The 22,355-nt window shown below is 41.7% G+C and overlaps 1 protein-coding gene across 5 annotated transcripts in view; it reads left to right on the top strand.

Moving 5' to 3' along the window:
- Window positions 1-22,355, top strand: part of LOC105561116 (putative polypeptide N-acetylgalactosaminyltransferase 9) — a 250,839-nt gene that overhangs the window by 63,234 nt on the left and 165,250 nt on the right. Inside the window, exon 1 of one of the 5 annotated variants that reach the window (XM_012010819.1) lies at window positions 5,769-6,151. The exons of the other annotated variants lie outside the window; for them this stretch is intronic. The gene's annotated coding sequence lies outside the window, so the exon portion shown is untranslated. Of the gene's footprint in view, window positions 1-5,768; window positions 6,152-22,355 lie in introns of those variants that run through there. 5 annotated transcript variants of the gene reach the window in all.

The following is a 22,355-nucleotide window of genomic DNA, read 5'->3' as shown; positions in this document are numbered from 1 at the left end:
TATTACGTATTAAACTGCTGTTTGCCTATCGATTACGCGTGCTAATCCATTGGTTATTTAAACCTTAAATTATTTACAGTGTCACATCTCGTGCGATGAAAAATGTATCACCCGTTGCGCGACATAATGCTCCGCTATCTGGCAGTCGACAGTTACAATAGCGTGCTGTGTGCACATTGTTATATATCGATCGGAAAGCGTGATCTGAACAAAATCCGGGATGGGGATTTTTTCCGCATGATTGATTACATCATTGTTGAGTCACTATTAATCGTGAAACGATCGAGATAGTACACAGATGCGTTTTAACGAACTTGCCACGTAAATTCTGAAACTCAATTACCGCATCATCGTCAATGTAACCTGCGGTTTAACGGATTAAATTGTCGCTGCAGCCGCGATGATACACGAGCCCAATTGACGTCGGTTTGACGTAATATCCGGAAATATATCCGGAAAAATGTAGACGAAAATTTTCTTTAATCTCATATCGAAAGCTTTTTATGCGAGAATAAAGTTCTCCGACGTGATAGAAAGCGTGAACAAATGTCACACGCAAATATACTGTACTTTCTAGAGAGAGAAGGAAAACGTAAAGGACGTTTCGGTACATCCGAAATTTTAAATGAATTATTTACGTAAATAAGTTTTATGCGATGTTTTATGTTATTCAAGAATACACTTTACTTATCTATATATAAAATATCCAGTATAAAACTCATACCTGATTGCTATCGTATTGACCGAGCTGTATTCGAGCAAAACGTAGATACACGAGATGAAAGAAAGAGACGAGAGGCGAGAAGAGAGACAAGTCTCCGAACGTAATCAAATAAGCGTCTCATTCTGTTGGAGGCATAAAGGCAGACTTAAGGGGATGCTGGAGTGATTCTGCACTTTTGCACCTTTCTAACCTAAAAACTGTCAGTTCGCGGAAACATTTGTGTAATATACAAATGAAATGGCTTACGTGTACAGATCGAAAGCAGCTTGCTATTCCGGCCAAATGAAAGAACAATATGGCATCACTGAAACTAAGTTTGTAAGTCTAATAAAAAATAATAGTGAGCAACACACATACTACATGTACTGTATGTGTGTGTTGCTCACTATTATTTTTTATTAGACTTACAAACTTAGTTTCAGTGATGTCATATTGTTCTTTAATTTAGCCGGAATAGCAAGCTGCTTTCGATCATCTGTACACGTGCCAATTTGTGTATTACACAAATCTTTCCACGAAACAGACAGTTTTAAGTGCAAAAGGTGCGAAAGTGCAGAATCACTCCAGCATCCCCTTAAAAGAGTGACGCACTCGATCGGAGCGGTCACAAAGAATGCCGCCTTAGAAGCTCTCGCTGTTTTAATGATTTATTAATTACTCGGCGTAAATCGAATTTAAAGTCTACGCGTGTCGCGAGAATAATTGCGGATTCGCCGAGTGTACGGCTGGGGAAAACGTGATCTCGGACTTCCTTTGTGCTGCGCCGGAAGGAGTCTCGCGCTAAAGGAGTCCGAAAACAACTGCTCGCTTCCTTTTCGCCGCGGCAGCGAAATATTTCGTTTAAGTCTTGACGAGCATCGCAAATATTGGAGACGGTATTGTTTCCGTCGCACAAATCTGACGAGAGATACGCCTGATGAGATATACATTTCGAAATGCCTGGGACGAGATGGAGTCTACGAATGCGAATGTAAATGTTTGTAATGAGAAGATACGCCTTTCATTAATGAAGTCTTGGCACTATTCTCGCATTAAGGATAGCGATGACAACGATTCCCCGGAGCTTACATAGGTTTATCCCGATGCGCGGCCAAGTCGAGAGAGATGCATATTCAGAGATACGTATTCAATTATTCATAACGTGACTCGTGGCAGCATTAGAGGAAAGAAAATAATAGTTAATGCGGCAATTGATCAGTGAATTGTACGCAACTGTGACGTCTCTATGTCTTTGCACTTTTGTATTCCTTATCACGCATAATATTGCATCTTGTAATATCGCGTGTGATATCCTCTACGTAAGCATTCATGCGGAAAACACGCGGGGTATTTGTGATGGAAGGTCTCAGAAAGGAATTTGCAATAGTAGTCGTCATGCCGGATATAAATGCGGGGTACGCGAGCCATAGGTCAAAATCGATACCGGGCAGCGACATGTGTAATTCCGCTGCGGATATTCGACGGAAAAGCGATACCCATCTAATGCGATCCAAACTTTCGGGCGGCAATCGCTCGGGAAATCCCACCGCTGATTAGACCTATTCTATTCTAAATGAAACGGAGATCGGCCGACCTATTGGACTACCGATGGTCCACGGGCATCCTTAATTCTGATTAAACGCGAACGTCTTCGGCGAAAGTCGGAGCCGGCGCAACCCCGCGCGTTTCCCTCATTCCGTGCGACGAAAGCAGAGACGGGGGAACTTTTAGAATTCGCGAACGGGACAATTCAGGGCACTATCGATCGGAAATCGCGACTAAAATCTCCTCTTTCTTATTGCCTGCATTACAAAAATTTCCAATTCCTCCGCGCTGCTCATGCTAGTCTGTGTGAATCGTGCGCTATTACGATCTTCATTAAGATCATCTCATAAAGCTTTTACACACAATATATAAGACTCTCGTATTTATTATAATTTCTTTTTACATAGAAATTATACGTTACATATTAGTATACATTACAATTGTTTAATCCTAAATTGTGTTTAATCCTAAATTTAATTTAAATTAAAAAAATGGCACGTTATAGTTTCATGAAACATTCACGAATTAATTCCGAGTGTATCTAAAAGATGCATTTAATACGTCACCGGCTTTTTTACGCGCCGAACGATCCCATTCCGTCGGCGCGTCGCAATATTGTATCGGCAATCGAACAAATTGCTTCCTTCTATACAGCTGGTTTTCGAATTACGAAGACCATAAATATGATCGTACCTACGGGGAATTTGTTGGCAGGAATATCGGCTAGCTGCGACCGCGGCCATAATTTATCAGTATCGCGCGAGCAGAATTCAATCGCGAAGTGAAACGCCACGTGACACGATCGCCGGTTGACATTCCGTCCTGCTTCGCCTAGGTATTCATCTTGGAAATGAAGTCGTCCCTATAAAAGCCCCGCGACTTATATTGTGTTTCAGTAACGAGTGTACGTGATCCGGACTGATATTGAAAAATATTTCGTCGCGATACCAGAGTCGATTCGGATTCTATAAATTTCTAGATTCTCGAAGTTCTCGTTATATAAATGTTTATCGCATATTATCGCGACATCCTAATTATTCAACGATATAACGCTTGGCAAAAAATTAATTATCAAATTACCGCCTTGGCCAAAAATATTTGCCACCTATGTGAAACCTCGATAACCTGAAATTATTTTACATTCAGGTTAAATAAACAATACCTTCTTCTTCTCCCTCGTGTTAGGCTTAAAAGCCCGTTTTATCCAGGTCGTTCTGTACCAGTTCTGTACCAGTACGAACTGGTACTTTGGGCATTTACTTCATCTTCGGTAGACTGCTAATCTTGCCGAAGGAAACCTCCAATCTGGAGGGCTGTACCCCTAAAAGGATATGTGTGGCAGGATACTCTCGGTGGTTACCACTTCCCTTCGGAAAATTCCGAACGAACCAGTGGTGTTCGTGGATTTGAACTCGGGTCTTTTCGTTCGTTTGTTTACTAAGCAGCGCCACACTCGCTACGTAAATAATATCAGTTGATAAAAATGGGAATATTTATTGCGTGCCGATAGGTAACAATGGTTAGAGTCGAAAGAAGATACATTTCTAAGAATTGAGGGGGTGGCAAATGCATTTCGTCAAGGCTGTATAAAATTTCCTTCCGTACCTTGTGATTAATGTATGTATGTCAAAGAGATATTTACGTTTGAGTGTAAATAAAATGTTTAAATTTTTAACACATATTCTTAAGTTCGATAAAGACTGTATACATAGACTGTATCTTGTAATTCACGATTTTATTTTTAATGATAACATTGTTTATGAGTTTGGAAGGAACAAAAATATCGAGACATCTATAATTGTATCGAGTTAACTTAATTAAAAATATCAAGATGTGAATAATTTTAGCAAACTAAATCAATCTTGTGTGAGGATTATTAACTCATTGATAATTTCTAATTATAAGCATTGATTATTTCTAATTAGAAGAGAAACCGAGTTTCCTGAAACTGACTTCAAATCTGCTATTAAATTACGAATTATGGGACATGTTTATTTAAAGTTTATTTAAAGAAATAAAATTGCTAAATAGTTAATTTCCAGACAGCTAAATTTCGACGCTGTACAATATCTGTAACGAAAAAGCACGTATAATTTTCTACATGCACTACGTCGTCGGCGCCCGGCGTTCATATTCGCGCGCTTTGGAACGATACAACGGCCTTACATCATTACATGCTAATTATGTGCCTCGAAGATCTGTAATTCGCAGAGGAAAGGAGTTTATCGCTTTGTGGCACGTATCGTTTAATCTTGCAATGCTTTTGAATCACAAACCGCTAGCGATTATCCTATTCTGAACGCTCGCTACTGTCTGCTGCTGTAAACTTGCGTGTACATTCTCGTGTGTCTTGTGCTTTCCGAGAGATCTTCAACTCGGAAAAGGACGTATTTATAGAAGGAGACTTTATCGTGACAGACGTGGCTGTATAATTGGTTTGTGCAAACATATTCTTCGTACTAATCACGATTAGATTAGATTACTCGTCGAATCGAAATCTTATTTGAACCCAAGCTGTTTTGGAGTGAAACAGTCTGGGTTAAAATAATTAAATACCTATTAGTTTCGCGTGAATTAATATGAAGGACTTTGAATAGCGTTTTTATATTTGAAAAATACGAAAATTTAATATTTTAATTTCAATTATTATGGGATAAACTCGTTCGTGATCCGACATATTGCGATTCCGTTTAATTCGGGTGTGATATCGCAGCGGTTTTTCCAACAAAATATTCTATAAGCCCGAACGCGCAAATTTTACACGTATTGTTTTCCTATCCGATCGAGACTAAAATGCCCCTCGCGAATTAACGAGAATACATCTGCATTCGTGGAAACTAACCAAGCAATTATCCACTTCTTAACTACCGCGTCCGTTTTCCCGAGGACGATTTTAATCATGGTGATTAAATGAAAGTGCAGATACGTATCGTGCCATTGAGTTCCTTATCTTGATTTATCGGCAAATATCACGCGGCCGTCAATAAATCGTCGACTACCGCGTTTCGAAACGAAGATAGAACGCGACCGTATGGTCTCAGGCGGCGATTTTGCTTGTACGACAACGCGAAATGCATTTTACAATACATGTATTCTAAGAGATTGGTTTCCGCGGTTTCCCGAGAGATTGGAGCCGCGGAAGCCCGAGATGTCCCACGCGGATGTGTACCTCGCGACGCAAACTGCGTTTTCGTGGAATAATTCAGGGACTCGGGGCTCCTCCTCGATATAGCGTCGCGGCTTAATTCCAGAGAGTATAGAGAATGTCGACGCGCGCGGAATCCGAGCGCGCTTCTTACCACCGCGAAAAGATCGTGACGCCGAGCGTTGAGCAATCGCTCGGTGGACGAGCCGAAGGTTCTGCTTTCGCGCAAAGGCCATCGAGAGTATGCCTCCGCTCCTTCTTCGCGGTTCACCTTCTCCTCCCTGGTTCACCTTCTCCTACTCCACGGAATCCGCAGGTCGCAGGTGTTCGAGCCGGCTATCGGCAGCGCTTGGCCGCCGTGCCGGTTTCAGTCACCGCCTGGTCGTCGCCAGGTTCAGCGGCTTTCTCCATACTGGTTTTCTTCGTCTTTTTTTTTTTACCTCGGCATGTCCGCGCGATAGAGAACTTGGTCCCGCTACGATGTATCGACTTTTATCATAACGCCGGTGTCGATAATTCGTCGGACTCGGAGTGTCTTTGATAAGATTACGACGATTTCGTGAGGCAACCCGGTTTTATTTAGCACTACTTTAGTCACGGACTTGGAAATTTCTATGCGAGATCAGAAAACAGCCGTGGTGTATTTTATTGGTGAAGTGCGATGTTCTGTTCTGCAACTCAATGTCTTTGTTACGCGCGTGAGATATAAGTGGATACATATGTGCCCGCTTTTATAAGTGCAACTTTATATAAAACCGGTAAGTCTTACGCTTATATTGTAATCCTGACAAATGTTGCTCCGGAAACGAAAGAAGTTTGAATATTTCAGGATCTTACATAGTAAAATATGCGAAATTTTTATACGCCGCAGTTGCAAGGTTTGCCACGTAATTGCGAAACGCGTCAACAATATAAATGAATTGTTTTAGACAATTCTATTAATCATTTTAATTAATTCTATTAAAATAATTTTCAAATCACGACTACATACGTAATGCAGGAAAAATACTGGCGTTACATAACAATTAACAAGTAAAATTGCCGTTAGTTTTATTAGAGTGTGTAAATAGTAGCCTTGTCCATGTGAGGCTACTTTCACCGATTTGTTTTATAACCACATTATTGCGCGACGAATAACGACTATTTCTTTGGTATTATCGTTGTAATTTCGTTATATAGCTTGTATAATTCAATCTTATCGTGACAACTTAACTTTAGCTCGGTCGACCGCCTTAACATGGCTGTAAATTATCGCCGTATTGGCCAAGTGCACGAAATTCGGAGCGTGTTGGGCGAATCACGCGACACGTTTTGAATCAATTTTTATTATCGTAAGTAAGTCTCGGTTCTACCCAATCAGGAAGCGTACCGAGGAAAGCGCTCTTATCGTCACGAAGTCCATGTCAATCTTTATCAATAGCATGATACATTTTACTAAAAGCCCGATTATATAACCGAATTGTCGAAATATTTGTAAACCTGTCAGCTCGGCCAAGATTGGTAGTGTCTGCGGGCAATTGAGTGGACAGGTTTCAGTTACGATAGAACGAATGCATATTTCCGATAGCAAGTGCGACAATGAGTGATATCAAACTCAATTACCGAGAATAATTTGACGCGCGCATCATGTCATGACCCGAGTCGAAATTTTGGTACTATTTTGACACTTTTAAGGGTAATTTGCACTTAGCTGGTCTGTACGTCTACATAGACTAGCAATAACCTGATTTGATAACATTATTTTTTACTCTTCCCTTGAATCGTTAATTCTAAAAATTTACTTTAGCCCCTACTTAAAAGGACCTACTTTAATGCTAAATTGGCAAAAGTAGAAATTTTCCACACTATCGGTTTTAAAGTGCGAGTAAATTTTGTAGGTACTTGCAGTTCGACCTCCTTTACTATCTTAGGTTCTACTATATAATAGAATTAAAGATTCAACGTAGGACCAAAATTTCGACTCGGGATTGTGACACTTTTAAGTATAATTTGCACCTACTTAGCTGATTTATACACCTACATAGACCAATAACCTACCTTGATGACATTATATTTTTTTACTCCTCCCTTGACTCTTTAATTCTAAAAATTTATTCTAGCTTCTACTTAAAAGGACCTATTTTAATGCTAAATTGGCAAAAGCAGAAATCTCCGACGCTATCAGTTTTAAAGTAGGAGTGAATTTTGTTCTTGCAGTTCGACCTCTTTTACTGTCTTAGGTCCTACTGTATAATACAATAGAATTAAAGGTTCAGCATAGAGCTAAAATTTCGACTCGGGGACGCATCGCAAAAATAACTAATGTGCCTCGATCAGCCGAATATCTATTTTATCAGAATCTATGACGATTTTACGTACAATTTAACGTATATAATTACAATTCTAATCGCGTGTGGGGGTAGGAAAATAATTTTGTTATGAATCTTCATGTCAATCTGGCACGTTCCGGGTCAAATTTTAATATTTCGGTGTCGAAAATGTCGTACTTATAATTGAATTACTCTCTTCGGGCTTGGATCCTTTCGTTTTTATCACATTTCATATTTATTGTATGTATAGCACGTAATCTCATATTTTCGTAACAGAACAGTGGATTTATCACGAATGAGATTGTCAGCGTGTGAAATGTTTGTGTGCACCGTCTAATTAAATTCCAATATCAACAAACTTGTTAGCGCTCTCTCTCTCTCTCTCTCTCGTCTCTCTCGTTCTCTTTTGTCCATCTCGCTTCAACATCTCATAAAGAGGTTGGCGAACGGAGAATCAGCTCCTCGCAAAGCCGAGGAATCCAAGCGGTCTTTACGTGTCTGCCCTTTCTATCGCTACGCGGTTGCTTCCGGTAACGGCGCAACGGACCACGAAGAAACTGCGCGATGCGAAGCGTCGAAGGAAGGAAGAGAAGGCGGAAGAATATCTCACCAGCCAAGTTGTAGCAGTCGGTCGCGATGCCGATAGCTTATGACTACGTTACGCCTTCTAAGTCGCGTTAGTAGCAACGGAGCGCGATCAGCGTTCCGAGGTACGAGCCTCGATACGCTTTTATCCTCTCCAGTTATTCGCTGCAACATTTATCCCTCATTTTCTCCGCCAGCTTCCTATTTATACGGAAAATATCGCTTGAACACGTCGATATCAGTTTAGCAGTCAATCAATCGAACATGCTAATACGATGAGAAAGTTTTGACGTTTAAAGAATATCGTTATACCACAATTTATTCAAAAAAAACCTCATCTTTGTCATGTATACCGTTCGATAAATTTTTAACGCGAGGACGCGCTCTTGAAATATCAGTGAAATCATTATTAGCGAATGGTCATTATATTGGTTTATGTAAAAGCGCCTCTTAATTTACGTCCATACTTTTCTATTAGCTGAGTATAGCTGTGCTACTTTGCGTAGGCTCAAAATATATTTGTACGCGCAGTGGTCATTCACTGGCGAGCGGTCATTCACATACCTTATCCCGTTCGTCAAATTCCGCTCGACGCTGTTCGGCACTCTGTGACGATCTGTAACGAATCCACTCGGGTGGAATTTAAATTGAAGCGCTGCCATTGGCATCGCGATAAACTCGAGAAGCGAACTATGCGCGCGCGGATAGGGATTCTTCAGCGCACCTTTATTCGCGCCAGCGCCAAAGTATGCAGCGAGTTATGTGCAGCGTGCATCGATTAAAATCAATCAGAATCTGCCGATGGAGAACGCGCCAGGAGCGGACCGGCGCGTCGCGCTCGCGTTTTCCGACCTCCGCGGAGTATTGTTTCCTCCGTGGGCCCACGCGGATTTGCCGGATATCCGTTTCGACGACTGCGTGCGCCTCTCGTTGCACGCCCGTCGCGAATCCACGCACCGACGCAGCGATAAATAAGCCGCTTATGCGGTAATCTAATCCCGCAGTCGTCTCCCTCTTCTCCCGCGGACGCGCATAGCGGTGCGGAATGCGCGTATTAACCGAAGCCGGGAAAGAGAAAGGAGCCACGGAGACACGGAGATTCTCTCGGATAAGAGCGCCGGCAAAGTGACGTCGGCGAACGGCGAGCCTCGGTGAAAGAGGACAGACGCGCGGTGGAACCGGATGTGCACCTCGTCGACTGATACGCCGGATTTGACTGATCGCGACGACGACGACGTCGCGTTTTGATTTCGTGCTGCAACCGGTTTGCGGAATCCCGCGGGATTCGCGCTAAATCTCTCTTCGACGCTTTCGCCGTGCCGAATAGCTCTAAGCTATGTAGTTCTAGAGCGTAACTTTGTAAAGCCCGTGCTATTAATGCAGGAGTTAGGCGGTAGGAATTTGAGATACGGCAGACATTTAAGACATTTATAATTCAGCCGATTATATCGCACCTCGAGGCCGCGAGAGCAGATCAGTGATGAACGATTCCGAGCGAAAATCCTTCTCGCAAATCATCCCGAGTCGATGATCAAGGGGTCAATTCTGTATCTTGCAACATAGTGAAAATGCTAAAAGTGAGCGGCTCTCCTTTTTAAGGGGACAGTTAGAACGAGACAAGGCTACTCACTTTTGCGACACACATTTTTGCGATACGTCCCCGAGTCGAAATTTTGGCCCTACGTTGAACCTTTAAGGGGATGCTGGAGTGGTTTGATTTACCGACAGAGTCGCATACAGTTTTTGGAGGTTTGTAAAGAAACGTAACCTCAATATGTCATATTATAGATACAAACGAAAATAATTATGTAGCATTTATGTACAAACTAATACCAGACCCAAGTGTAGAATGCATAGTAGAACATTTTCATATAAAAACATTGAGGTTCGAAGTCTAATTCGTATCGCATTATGTATTGCAATATTTGTAATACATAATGCGATACGAATTAGACTTCAAATCTCAATGTTTTTTATATGAAAATGTTCAACTATGCATTCTACACTTGGGTCTGGTATTAGTTTGTACATAAATGCAAATAATAAGATTTACAAACGCAAAAACGGTATCCGACTCTGTCGGTAAATCAAACCACTCCAGCATCCCCTTAATTCTATTGTATTATACAGTAGGACCCAAGACAGTAAAAGAGGTCGAACTGCAAGTACAGACTTTACTCCTACATTAAAACCGATAGTGCCGGAAATTTCTACTTTTGCCAATTTAGCATTAAGGTAGGTCCTTTTAAGTAGGAGCTAAAGTGAATTTTTAGTATTAAAGATTCAAGGGAAGGATAAAAATATAATGTCATCAAAGTAGGTTATTGCCGATCTATGTAGGTGCATAGATCAGCTAAGTAGGTGTAAATTATCCTTAAAAGTATCAAAATAGCATCAAAATTTCGAGTCAAAACGTCTTTCGTTTTTGCTCGTGTTCACTTTTTGCTGCATCAGCGCAGAACGTAGGTAACACGGGTTTAAGTTGTCAAGTTTCGATGATACGCGTCGTTGTTAATTCGCCTATCGTAAAGTCGCGGTCACCGCAGGCTGCATCGTCGCGATCTGACCGCTTCCCGTTTACCGGATGCAATCTCTTAACCTTGCACTTCATCCACCGACTTCCTAGCTGTATACGATAGCTCGGCACGTGCGAGCGGCATAGAGCCGAGTATTGCGCGTACGACGCGAAGCCGCCTCGTTTCATTACGGGTTTATTACACTACCGAATTAGGTCAGGGCTTTACGAGGTGAACTTTACATCGCGCGGCTGCACCGGCAGGTTGCGGCAACTTTATGAGCATCATTTATCGGAAGGGACACCGTGTCCCGTCGGCGACATCCGCACGCTTGTTGAGAAAATGCGCATTCGAAGATACCTACTTCGGTTTTCCATTTTCAAAATCTTAAAAAAGAACGCCTGATATTTCTTTTATTGTGAAATGATATCTAGTTTTTATAAGAGATTGCTGAGTTTTTGAAATTGTAGTGCTAGCTATGCCGTGAATAGAGAGTTCAAATGAAATTAGTGCCGAACAATTTGATTACAAGATCGTGAACAGTAAATATTACAAGGTCTCAGTCTGTCTATTATATCCAGCCAGCCAATATTAGTTTATTATCTCAAATTTACAGTTCTATAGTTACGTTTATTCCGTTAATTTCTTTACTCTCCTCTATTTATTATTTCTATTACATATGTTATATGTGGTAGAGAGTATCGTCAACCATTAGTACCTCATTTTAAAATTTTCTCTACTTTTTACCGCGTTAATTTAAATTGCTCTATTAAACACGAAATTCGTGAATATTTTATTGACAGTTTCGATTGCATTTTTAATACAAATTTTATCTTTTAAAAATGTATGACGCTATACTTGAACTTGGAGATATCTTTTGATAGCTAAAATTAAACTTGTTAGCGGTATCGTTTGAAGCTCGCAATACGTCGTAACAATGAAATTTATCATACCATTATCGTATTGTTATCGTCTTCTATGCAACCGCTTCGTGACGGAAGCGGTTCATATTATCGTAATTAATTATATATTATCGTGAATTACTCAAATTGAACCAAATTATATAATAGGTTTGAGTAATAATATATGGCCAGTTTTAACATACAATTTTGGCCCATTACAATATTTTATTTATAATTTTTACTAGAAAGATAATGTAAAAGACACAAATTATATAATGCTCGAAATTATAGTTATCAGTAATTTTCAAGGGGAGGAGTATATATTTTTGTCACTTTTCAACAACGATTATTTTATTTTATTTACATATAACCGTAAAAATAACAAAAATAGAAAAAACGTAATACCTATGCTAAATATTTTTAACTACTCTACTAATTAATTTTACGTCCTTATTGACTACATTTATAAATGGTAAGTTATTTGCAACATGTAACTATCATATTATTCGTTTTCACCGTCTGATCAAGATTTCATATTACCAATGTTTATTATCTAATAAATATTTGTCAATGAATTAAAAATATAACTGGCAGTAAAAAATATATATATAATAAATTGAATTAACAGAATGCAAGTTAAGAATGCGGTTAAATCCCGATATTTGGATATCAGTAAACCCGAAGAAAGCTCATCAGGGATTATGTTTGCTTGCATGATGAAGCTATCAGCTTTCATAAAAATCGGGGAGGGCTTATGAACATTTCTAACGGAGATGCACACCGGCGTTACATGCGAGATTATCGGGGATAATTTCAATTAAGCTGTAGATTTATTTCGCGTCTCATTTATGTCAATGGTAGGAGCCGCCTCGCGGAGCTCACAATTATGTGCCTATCCGAGCGATCGAACTGTGAAATAATCCGTCTCGCCGATGTGAGATAGCGGACTTTTATCGGGTTTCCAGCTGCGCCGATCGATTCGGAACGGGAAAGTTCCGTTTCTTCGTACTGGCAAACGAGATCATTACGAGAGGTGCTTTACGAAGATTACCCGATTCCCTAAGTAGATTTCTCAAATTAGGCGATATAACTAATCAGACGGAAGCTCCGTACACGCCGAGCGTGTCTCCATACTTTTATTTTATTCATTCTTACGGGGTACTTTCTATTATTTCCGTGGTTTAACCGATCACGGTATATATCAATCGCCTTCCATTTATAGACATATTTTAATATGATTTCATTTTTTAATTTTCAAGAAATAAAGGACTCAGAGCCGTGTCACAGGGTGGTAATGTCTAAATATTTTATTCTGAGTTTATTGCGTCAGCCGTGACGTTTAACACATAAGAGCCATACTAATTTGTTAATTTTTTAATTAATGTTGTGCGTGTAATTGGTGCAAGCTCTGAATTTTGATGGAAGGAACTAATTTTTTTTAGGTTCTTTTCCATTGAATTTTATTAATGAATCCAAGTATATACGTACATGTGATATATATAAAATCTGTATATTTTATAAATATTTATGACAAAAATGTTCCAAGATAAAGTGTTACATGCTGCTTTACGACGTTAGAGTCTAAGCTTTTCCGAGCCGTTTCTTGTAAGAGCATTTGAAATGCAAAGTCGTCCGAGCGGCGTTTACGTGACGTACGATATACATGACTCGCGATTAGTCGATAAGAGTAATTTCTCTTGCGATGCTTTCCCGCCGGGGGAAAAAATTTTCCTCGGTCTACCGCGAGCTATCGGGAAAGTTTTAAAATACAGCGGGAGGAAACATCGGAAACGGCGATAGCGCGGGGACGCGTTCGTTCGTCATAGATATAAATCCATCTACTCAATGTCACGAAGGAAGGAAGGAAGGAAGAAAAAGGTAAAAAAAAAAGAACATACCTCTCGGTAGGCTTTTTGGATATCCGCCAAAAACTCGAGATCCGAATGGAACTCCGCAGTGGAGTTCGACACGCCAAAGGGCTTTGCCGATAGCGAAAGAATACAGCGTTGCAATCATTCCATTTCGCCGGGATTGCAACCAGCAGCGTCGTAGAAACGAAGATCAAATTATTTCGGTATCTAAATTCCAGTTTGCCCGACTTTAGATTGCGAACTTGGGAAACCACACCGGCAAGACGAGAAAGCTTCTCCGGAACAGAAACCTATAATTAGGAAAGAGCTCATTTTGAACCCACCGGCGAGTTTTGCGGGTATTATACGTGCGTTCTTAAAGAGATGAGCACAATTACGAGAGCGGGAGAAAAACAGGAAGGTATTAAAGACATATTACGAACCGTTTGACTTAAAGAGCAGTATATCTCATTGGCATCTCACGGACGTGCTCGTGACTGACGTGTAAAAGCGTTGAATAATTTATCGCGCAATATTATTCCGTGATGTACAACGTCGACAATTTCCCGCTTTTAAAAGAAGCAAGAGAGACGCGAAACTAAACGCACAAGTGTCCAGGGGCTCTTTCGAAAGTTACGCTTGTCGCAATGCATACTCTTATCGATTGACATATTAGAAGTGAGAATGAGGGAAAGTTGCAACCGCTTGCCTTCTTCCGCGGTCAAGCCTCTTTGTTTAAGCGATAGAATATGGAGAAAGGTTATTGACACGTAATTCAAATTTCCTGACGGAACCTCATGATTCGTAATCCAAATGAAGAATTTCGTTAATCAAGCCCGAGTCGAAATTTAGGCCCTATGTTGAATAACGTTTAATTCTATTATGGTAGGACCTAAGACAGTAAAAGAGGTCGAACCGCAAAATTTACTCCTACTTTAAAACTAATAGTGTCGGAAATTTTTAGTCTTGCCAATTTAGCACTAATTTAGAATTAAAGATTCAAGGGAGAAGTAAAAAATATAATATCATCAAAGTAGGTTGTTGCTAGTCTATGTAGGTGTATAGATCAGCTAAGTAGGTGTAAATTAGCCTTAAAAGTGTCAAAATAGTATCAAAATTTTACTTGGGAAGATGATTCCATCTAGAGAAAAATCTGAGCTCATTATGGAGCGAGAAGGACTTGCCGTAACCGAGTTTTAGTACGTGTGTAAGATTTAAATATGAATTAGTTTTTAATTGGAAACAGTTAGTAAGTGGTTGCAGAGATTGATCTGATCGCGCGAGCGAACAGAAAAGGGAGGGGCGCTTCGCTATTTGTGCTTATGAAAGAGCACGGGGCGGGCAAACATTATTTAAATTGGGCAATTCTCTCGGGACGATTACGTCTGCGGTTTCGCTAATTGCATGGTGCCGTTACACCGCTATGGTGAAACGTGTCGCGTCGTCGAACAAAAAATTCAGCTGCACGATTGCAGTTTGCGGAAAGCTCGAAATTCCCGCGTAAAATGTCGTCATTAATAAAGGGCCGCCGGTGGTGACTACACAGTGTCGGTGATCACTGGATAACAAAGATAATTAGGTGGTATTCATCACGGGCGCCGCGATGGCGCAAATTCACGAGACTCGTCTGAAGTGATGTCGCTTGACATTTAAATATAATCGGACGTCTCGAACGCGTCCATGATCATTCCACGTCGCTTGCTCAATCAATCACGTTCGTTTCATAGTATATTCCGATTTGTCTTTCTCACGTTGACCTCTTTTACTTTGTGATATGGTGAAATATTAGCTGTCCTTTTACGACGATAATCATGTTTTCTTCGTTAAATTGTGCAATGCTCCGTTCAGTTGAACTTAAATCTGTTACGTATGCAGTCTCTCGATAAGCGGGATATGTAAGAAAAGTTACTTTACGTTCTTTGTGATTCTAGAAAATGATACAAAATGAGAGCTCGTATCCTCCATTTGTGAAAAGAAAACAGGTGTAACGATACTCGAAAGATTTGTCATAATTGGTATATAGTGGAGAGGGGAACAATACTTGATCATTTAATAGCCGATACGGTAAATCTTATAACTTTAGCAGCTCGCAAGAACCGACAATTCCTGTGGATTAATAATGTATTACGCTATATTTGATTCGCACATTTGCAAATCAATAATTTGTTGTACGGACATAATGTAATTATCCATTAATTAAATTATTACACACGTACATAATTCAATATCTATTTTGTATTAACATACGTATCGCTGTCCTGTATGAATGTTATCAATGCAAGATTATCAACTATAATATTAATTTCATTTTATCTTTCGAAAAATTGAATTTCATCGACGATTGATCAATAGTGACGTTATAAACGGCAATCTGCACGGACAATTAAATTATTAATTCAAACAGTGGGTAATTATCGCTATTGATGTAAAAATTACTTGCGTGATCATTGCTCGGGCATTAAATTAGGCGTAAAGTACACGTTTCTGTATTATTATTTTGCAACTTGATGACGAAATTATTGATATTGTTACGTTTAATTTCGCGGGCGCGTTGAAATTGTCACCGATCATCGCGATGCCTCTGTAACGCTTCGCCAATCGATGGATTAACTACATCTGGCTGGGAGTCGTCGTCGCCGGAGCACCGGGCTCGCTATTTGTAGTAACGCAAACGTTTGCTCTGACGACGCGATAACATCGAAGATAACGAGCCCGATCGCAGTTAATGCCCGTCGGAAGCCTGTACGTGACTTCGTGACCGATGCCGCTTAATTTCGCGGGGATCGATCGTTGTCACGCGTGACTATCGGCCCCCGTACCGGGTCGCAACCGAAGGAACATTCGCATCGATTATTGCCAATTGGCGCAAAAGTTAACAAATGTTTGCCGATATCCGCGCTGAATCTCTATACGTTATCACACATTATTATGACGCAGTTGTATCATAGTATAACTAGTGGGGGGGAGTCCGCTCCGTCATTTGTTTCGTTTTGCGTCGATCCCTTCTGCGCATCCGACATTGTTCTGGGCAGACCAATGAGAGAAAAGTTGTACGTGTGGTAGTTCGATACACTACGACACATACAACTACAGTACGTACCACAGACTTCTGTATACTACTAGACTGCTACCTTCGAACTGAAAATTGGGGCAACAGTTACGCCATGTCTTGTTAGGTAGGATGTGTGCATCGATGTGTCACTGACAGAATAACAAGACATGGCGCAACTCCTGCCTCACTTTTCAGCTCGAAGGTAGCAGTCTACTAGTGGTTCCACTCCGTCATTTGTTTCGTTTTGCCTCGATCCCTTCTGCGCATCCGACATTGTTCTGGGCAGACCAATGAGAGAAAAGTCGTATGTGCGGTAGTTCGATACACTATCAAGCCTACAATTACAGTACGTACACACACAACGCCGCTGAATTGCTGCCCAGAATAATGGCGGAATACCACGTGATCGGGACCGCAAAGATCAAGGGGGGCCGACAGAGAGAGTAGGCTTACTATTATAGTTATGGTTGCATCTTAGGCTCGGAGAACAGTACGACCGTCCCGTGAAAAACAAAGTAACGCGGATCGTTCGGGCGGGCTAAATTTTCCGCCCAATATAAACTTCTCGTCGTTGAATTTGAGGAACGAGGCTGCTCTAATTTCGGCGACTCCGACAAACGGCTACGCCGACTTGGACGCGACGGATCGTCGGATTTACGAAAACTCGCGCGTCTCGTTTTCATAAAACTCGACGGTCTCATAATATGCTAATGCGCGAACTAATAAAAATTCAGTAGTACGACGAAAGTACCGCGAAATTTTATGCGGCAATTGCGGGGGGAGGAAAGCGGTGGTAGCTTTTCGGGAATGCGCGTCGGGCGTCCTAGTGGTAGTGGCTGCTTAAAGGCCGTTTTTGCATAAGAGGACGAGAGGAGGATAGACGAAGATGTCAGGTTCTTATGTTAATCCCTGGCGGGGAACATTTTTGTTTGGCGCGGAGGTAATGGAATGGAACAAAGTCGGGGAATTTAAGATGCCTCCTTATTTTCTCTTATTCACGCCGCCGCTTTACCACTTGGCGCGCGCGCGCGCCACTCGTTGACCTTTGAAGTCGAATGATGAAATTCTCGCGACGCGAACGGTACGTTTATTCGTGATTATTGCTCCGGCGGAGCGTGCGTTACGGATTATGTAGAATTAATCTGGTTGCACCTCGCGCGCGCTACTTTCCCTCCACGCGGACAGATGCGTCGTGCGGACCGCAAATTTTAATTTTTCGACATTTATACCGTTCATTATGCGCTCGCGCTGTCGCGGGGACAAATTCACATTATTTCGACCGCGATCTTCTCTGGGAGCGAATTACACAACGATATTTCGTAACCACCGAAGAGAAACCACGCGTTGACGCATCGTCGAAACCCCGCAACATTCCACGTGACACCTCGCTCGAATGTTGCTCGAATGTTGGCGAGAATTATTGCAGAATGCGATGGCTTGGATCCTGAACTATGTGTGTCGCGCGCGGTGGCGATGCGACGCGACGCGACGCGACGCGACACGAGAAAGGATGCGAGAGATTGCCCGCGGAGAGGTGGGAGAGAGGTCTTCTTCGTCGCCATTGGGAAAGTATGCCGTCGAAAGGTCAGCGTTTAACTCGCCGTGGAGGTAGACGCCGCTTCCTCCTTCCTTTATACTTGTTCTCACCGGACCAATGTCGAACCGCAATTATTACATTAGCACGTTGGCAAAGAAAATTGCGGAACGTTTGTCAGCGCGATATAATAATAACTGCGACGGTCTTGCGTAAAAGCCACGTTATTTAAACGGACACGCGAAGACACTTAAGACGCTTGACGCTGATAAATATGGTGAAAGAATTTATTGACACGGTCTGAGCCACGGTCCGCGTCACCGTGAACAATCGGAATTATATATACATCATTGTCTCATATACACCGCGGATCAAAGCGATTTCATGCTTCTTTTAACGTGGCTAAAGGCATCTTCATACCGCTCGCTATTCCGTTCCTTCCGTTTTCTCCTCTTCCGTGCACTTTCGGTAGATTTGAATTTTAGTAGGACGCGATTCCCCTTGCAGGGGCAATAAAATAGTTCTCTCTTCTTCCAAGATGTCGACTTGCGCATGATGGAGTCCGCGGATTATTTACTTCAGCCGCAGAGACACAAAAGGTTGCACCGACGAGACAAAAGTAAATCCTTTCTTCTCTCTCTCTCTCTCTCTCCCTCTCTTCTTTTTTTACCTTGAAAAGCGAGCATTTTGTTTTGCTTCCTCTCGTGTACTGGGCTTTATGCTTGATCTTTAGAATCCCAATGCGCCCCCCACCCCCTGTTTTAACCGCGGGCTAATATCTCTCGTCGAATTATTCTAATGGAATATTACAGTCACGACGTAACTTCGCATTTACATGTAAAAGTGTATGAACATTTCAGAACTACGTCAACCGAAACAGAATTAAATCACAAGAATACCCCCGTTCGCGGGGTTCCCACGTTTCAATCTCGTGCTTTATTTTAAATTATAAATTCGGCTTTCAAATTGTATTTTCTTGCGGATCCCTGCGAAGGAATTACTGACAAGCGAATTTAACGACGGGGGCTGGGGCGCAGAGCTGGAATTGAAACCGCTCGACAAAATATTAAATTTCTATTCTATTCTGCGTTAAAGTTATTCTTCCGCGAAATCAAACTCTACTTGGTATCGACATCCTTTTATAAATGTTCGTACGTCGTCGACACACAGCGGAATTACTTGGAATATCGCGAGCCCATTCGCGGATTCTGGCCGATCGCCAAGGTCGATCGTGCGCGAGTGGATTTACACTGGAGGCATTGGGAGTCCTTAACGGACTCTTCCCTCTAATCCTCCATCGTAGGAGGAAGATTCGGTAAAGTGCTTACTATCGGTTCCCGACGAGAAACTACGGAATTTATCCGCGAACATCAAGCGACACGAATTCATCTATCTTCTTCGTAAACTAATTTGAATTCTTCAATGTCGCCAGCGATGATTAACAACGTCAGTGTTTTCTTGACCATACACCTTGACCATTTTCAATGATACAGAAAATTTATTGCGAAAACTATTACCTCAGCCTTTGAACCCGGACTTCCCTACACTCTAGGCGTCTCACCAATTCGACCACCGAGGCATATGACAATATTTGTCGCAATGACAGTATAAAGATGTTGTCTACGCGTCTATTTCGAATTTTTTGAACTGTGCGCCTCCCCCTCTCCAAATTACGTGGGAAACGCCAAGTTTTAGGTCAATGGCGAATAATCAACTAATAAGAATTCTTCAATGTCGCCAGCGATAATTAACAACGTCAGTTTTTCTTGATCATTTTTCGCAATAAATTTTCTGTATTATTAAAAATGCCAGGTATCTCCTTCATAAAATTATAGGATCGACAATAGAAATTGTATATAAACTATCGCACACAACACGGGACATTTTATATTTTCATATTTTTCCAAAGATATCAAAGTATTATTTCCAAGTACTTTTTGATTCTCACTTTATACCTTTCGATCCCGCGTCTACTTCTATCGTACACGCAATTATGTATTAAAATGTACGTTGTGTCGACACTTTCTTAGGAAAGGTGTTACGTAAAAGTTGCCCGATACCCGGGGACTACGAAGCTTTTATTGCGGCACGCAGGATCGCGCAATTATCCTTGCGGTTAACGACTCATCGCGGCACCTCTCGATTTCGCAGTCGCCCAAGTCGCTTAACTTAATTTCCCGCAGTTCGCCCGCACAGTCAACGAAATTAGACTAATCGCCCGCGCAATTTGTCGCTCTGTCGCGTGCGATTAGCCAATCGGCCGTCTCTGCCGGTCACGGATTTTCGTGATTTTCTGTACGTTTCTACCCCGGAGCACCGCAGCCGTCTTTCAGTCATAGTCGTAAACGACAACCACGAAACCGCAATGGAGCACGGATTTCTTCGTATTCGAGATGTAATTTGACACGCAAATTCGTACGCTCGGCATGCCTTTTGACCTCCCACCGTTTGCACAATGGTCGAAGCGGGCAATACTCGTAATAAGGCAGATATCGCGATTAGCTGCCGATATCGTCCGCGCCTGTTGTACGTTATCGTGTAGATATCCATTTAATCCACCTCGGATTATGATTTCACGTTGCATTTATCTGCGATAAATGCTCCTACTCCTGGATGCGAGAGGAACGAGATAGCAGCTGTCATTTTCCGCGATAAAATACAGTTTTGTGTAAAATACCAGTGTCATATACTGTGCCCTCCGCAATCTTAATTACAAATCTATGAAAAATGTACGAAAGTTTACATGGGAAAAGAGTACAAGCTCTTTATCGCACAAACGGTTCATCGTTTTAATGTTACACGAGTTGAAGGAAACTTGTTCGGTTAATCTCATTGACGACGACGGTCTGGGTACGAACGTTTATTTTGAAAAAAAAAAAGAAGAAGAAGAAAGAACCGGATACTTACGCTAGATGTGTATAAAGATAATCCTTGCCGTTTTACGTCCTTTCGTTCACGTCCACGTACTCTCGCTGAAATTTATCACCCCGGCCTCTCTTGCTCGTTTTATCATCCCCTCCGCGCCGGCAACTTTTCGAAGATAAAAGCAAAGTTTTCACGGGTCTCTGGACGACTCGAGTTTCCGCTCAATGTCGTCTGCCACGCACACGCATAAATCCGCGATCTACATTGCGGTCTCGCGGAATTTATTCCCTCCTGAAAGATATCCGCAGAGAGAAGCGCGGGAGAGCATTTCCGTGGCCAAGGGCAATTTCCTTCTTTTTTATCGTGCGAACACGGTGAGCAGTCGGTATTTTTACGGCGGAGCTGTTCCGCATGTCGGATTACGTCACGCTTGGCGTCGAGCATATCTTCCGGTACATGATAGGCGTAATCCGATCTTACATTTTTTTTCTTCGCCTTTTAATAAGATTTTTGTGCGAATAATCCGGGCTTCCGTTCTCACGATAGTATCGCTAATCGGACAACGATCTCCGGAACGCGCCGCCCTCCCCTGCGCGCGTTTCCTCTCTCCTTGAAAGTAGCGAATTTCAGATCGATTATATCGGTGCCAGCCCGGCCGTTCCTTTACGGAGTCTCGCGGGGCGGAAATTACGCCGGCCGGAGATAGGGAAAAAGCGCGGAAATTGCGACAAACAAGACGCGTCTTGTTTTACATCTCCAGCGCATGCACTCAGATGATGAACAACCTCTGCGTAACTCGCACCGCCACGGGCGAGCGTCCCCTTTCTTCTCGCCTTCCGCGCCGCCGTCGTAATATCCCCATAATTCATACGGGAAGAAAGAGTAAAGAGATTACGTTGTCCAGCAGCAGGAGCGCGGCAGCTTTCTTCCGTAAAGCTACAATGCCTCGCTGCGAGTTGTCGGTGCATCCGCAGCCAATTACAGTCTTAGATGCACTGTCTTGAAAATACCGTCCTGTCATCGCCAAAAGTTATGATTCCTGACTTCTTTTCTTCTCAACTGGATGAGTAAATGTCAAGTGCATTCGATATTGATTTGTGTCAATTGTCATCAGTATATCTATTTGGTTAAATTGGTAAATCTCCGCGATGAAATTTGTCGCAATTTAACCAAATAGATATGTTGATGACAGTTGACACAAATCAATATCGATTTGAACTATTGAAAAAAAACATTTTAAACTATTTCTAAAATTCATTGCAAATAAACAGAAATAGTTTCTTAATAAAACTCTTGCATACATTTTTACACTAATTTCATTAATGTCAAAGACGTGTGGTTCAAGAAAG

The sequence above is a fragment of the Vollenhovia emeryi genome, unplaced genomic scaffold (genome assembly GCF_000949405.1).
Source record: "Vollenhovia emeryi isolate VEMERY1.0 unplaced genomic scaffold, V.emery_V1.0 DF939211.1, whole genome shotgun sequence".
Taxonomy (NCBI): Eukaryota; Metazoa; Arthropoda; class Insecta; order Hymenoptera; family Formicidae; genus Vollenhovia; species Vollenhovia emeryi.
Note: the sequence above shows the minus strand (reverse complement) of the source record. Positions and strands in the feature narration are given on the sequence as shown.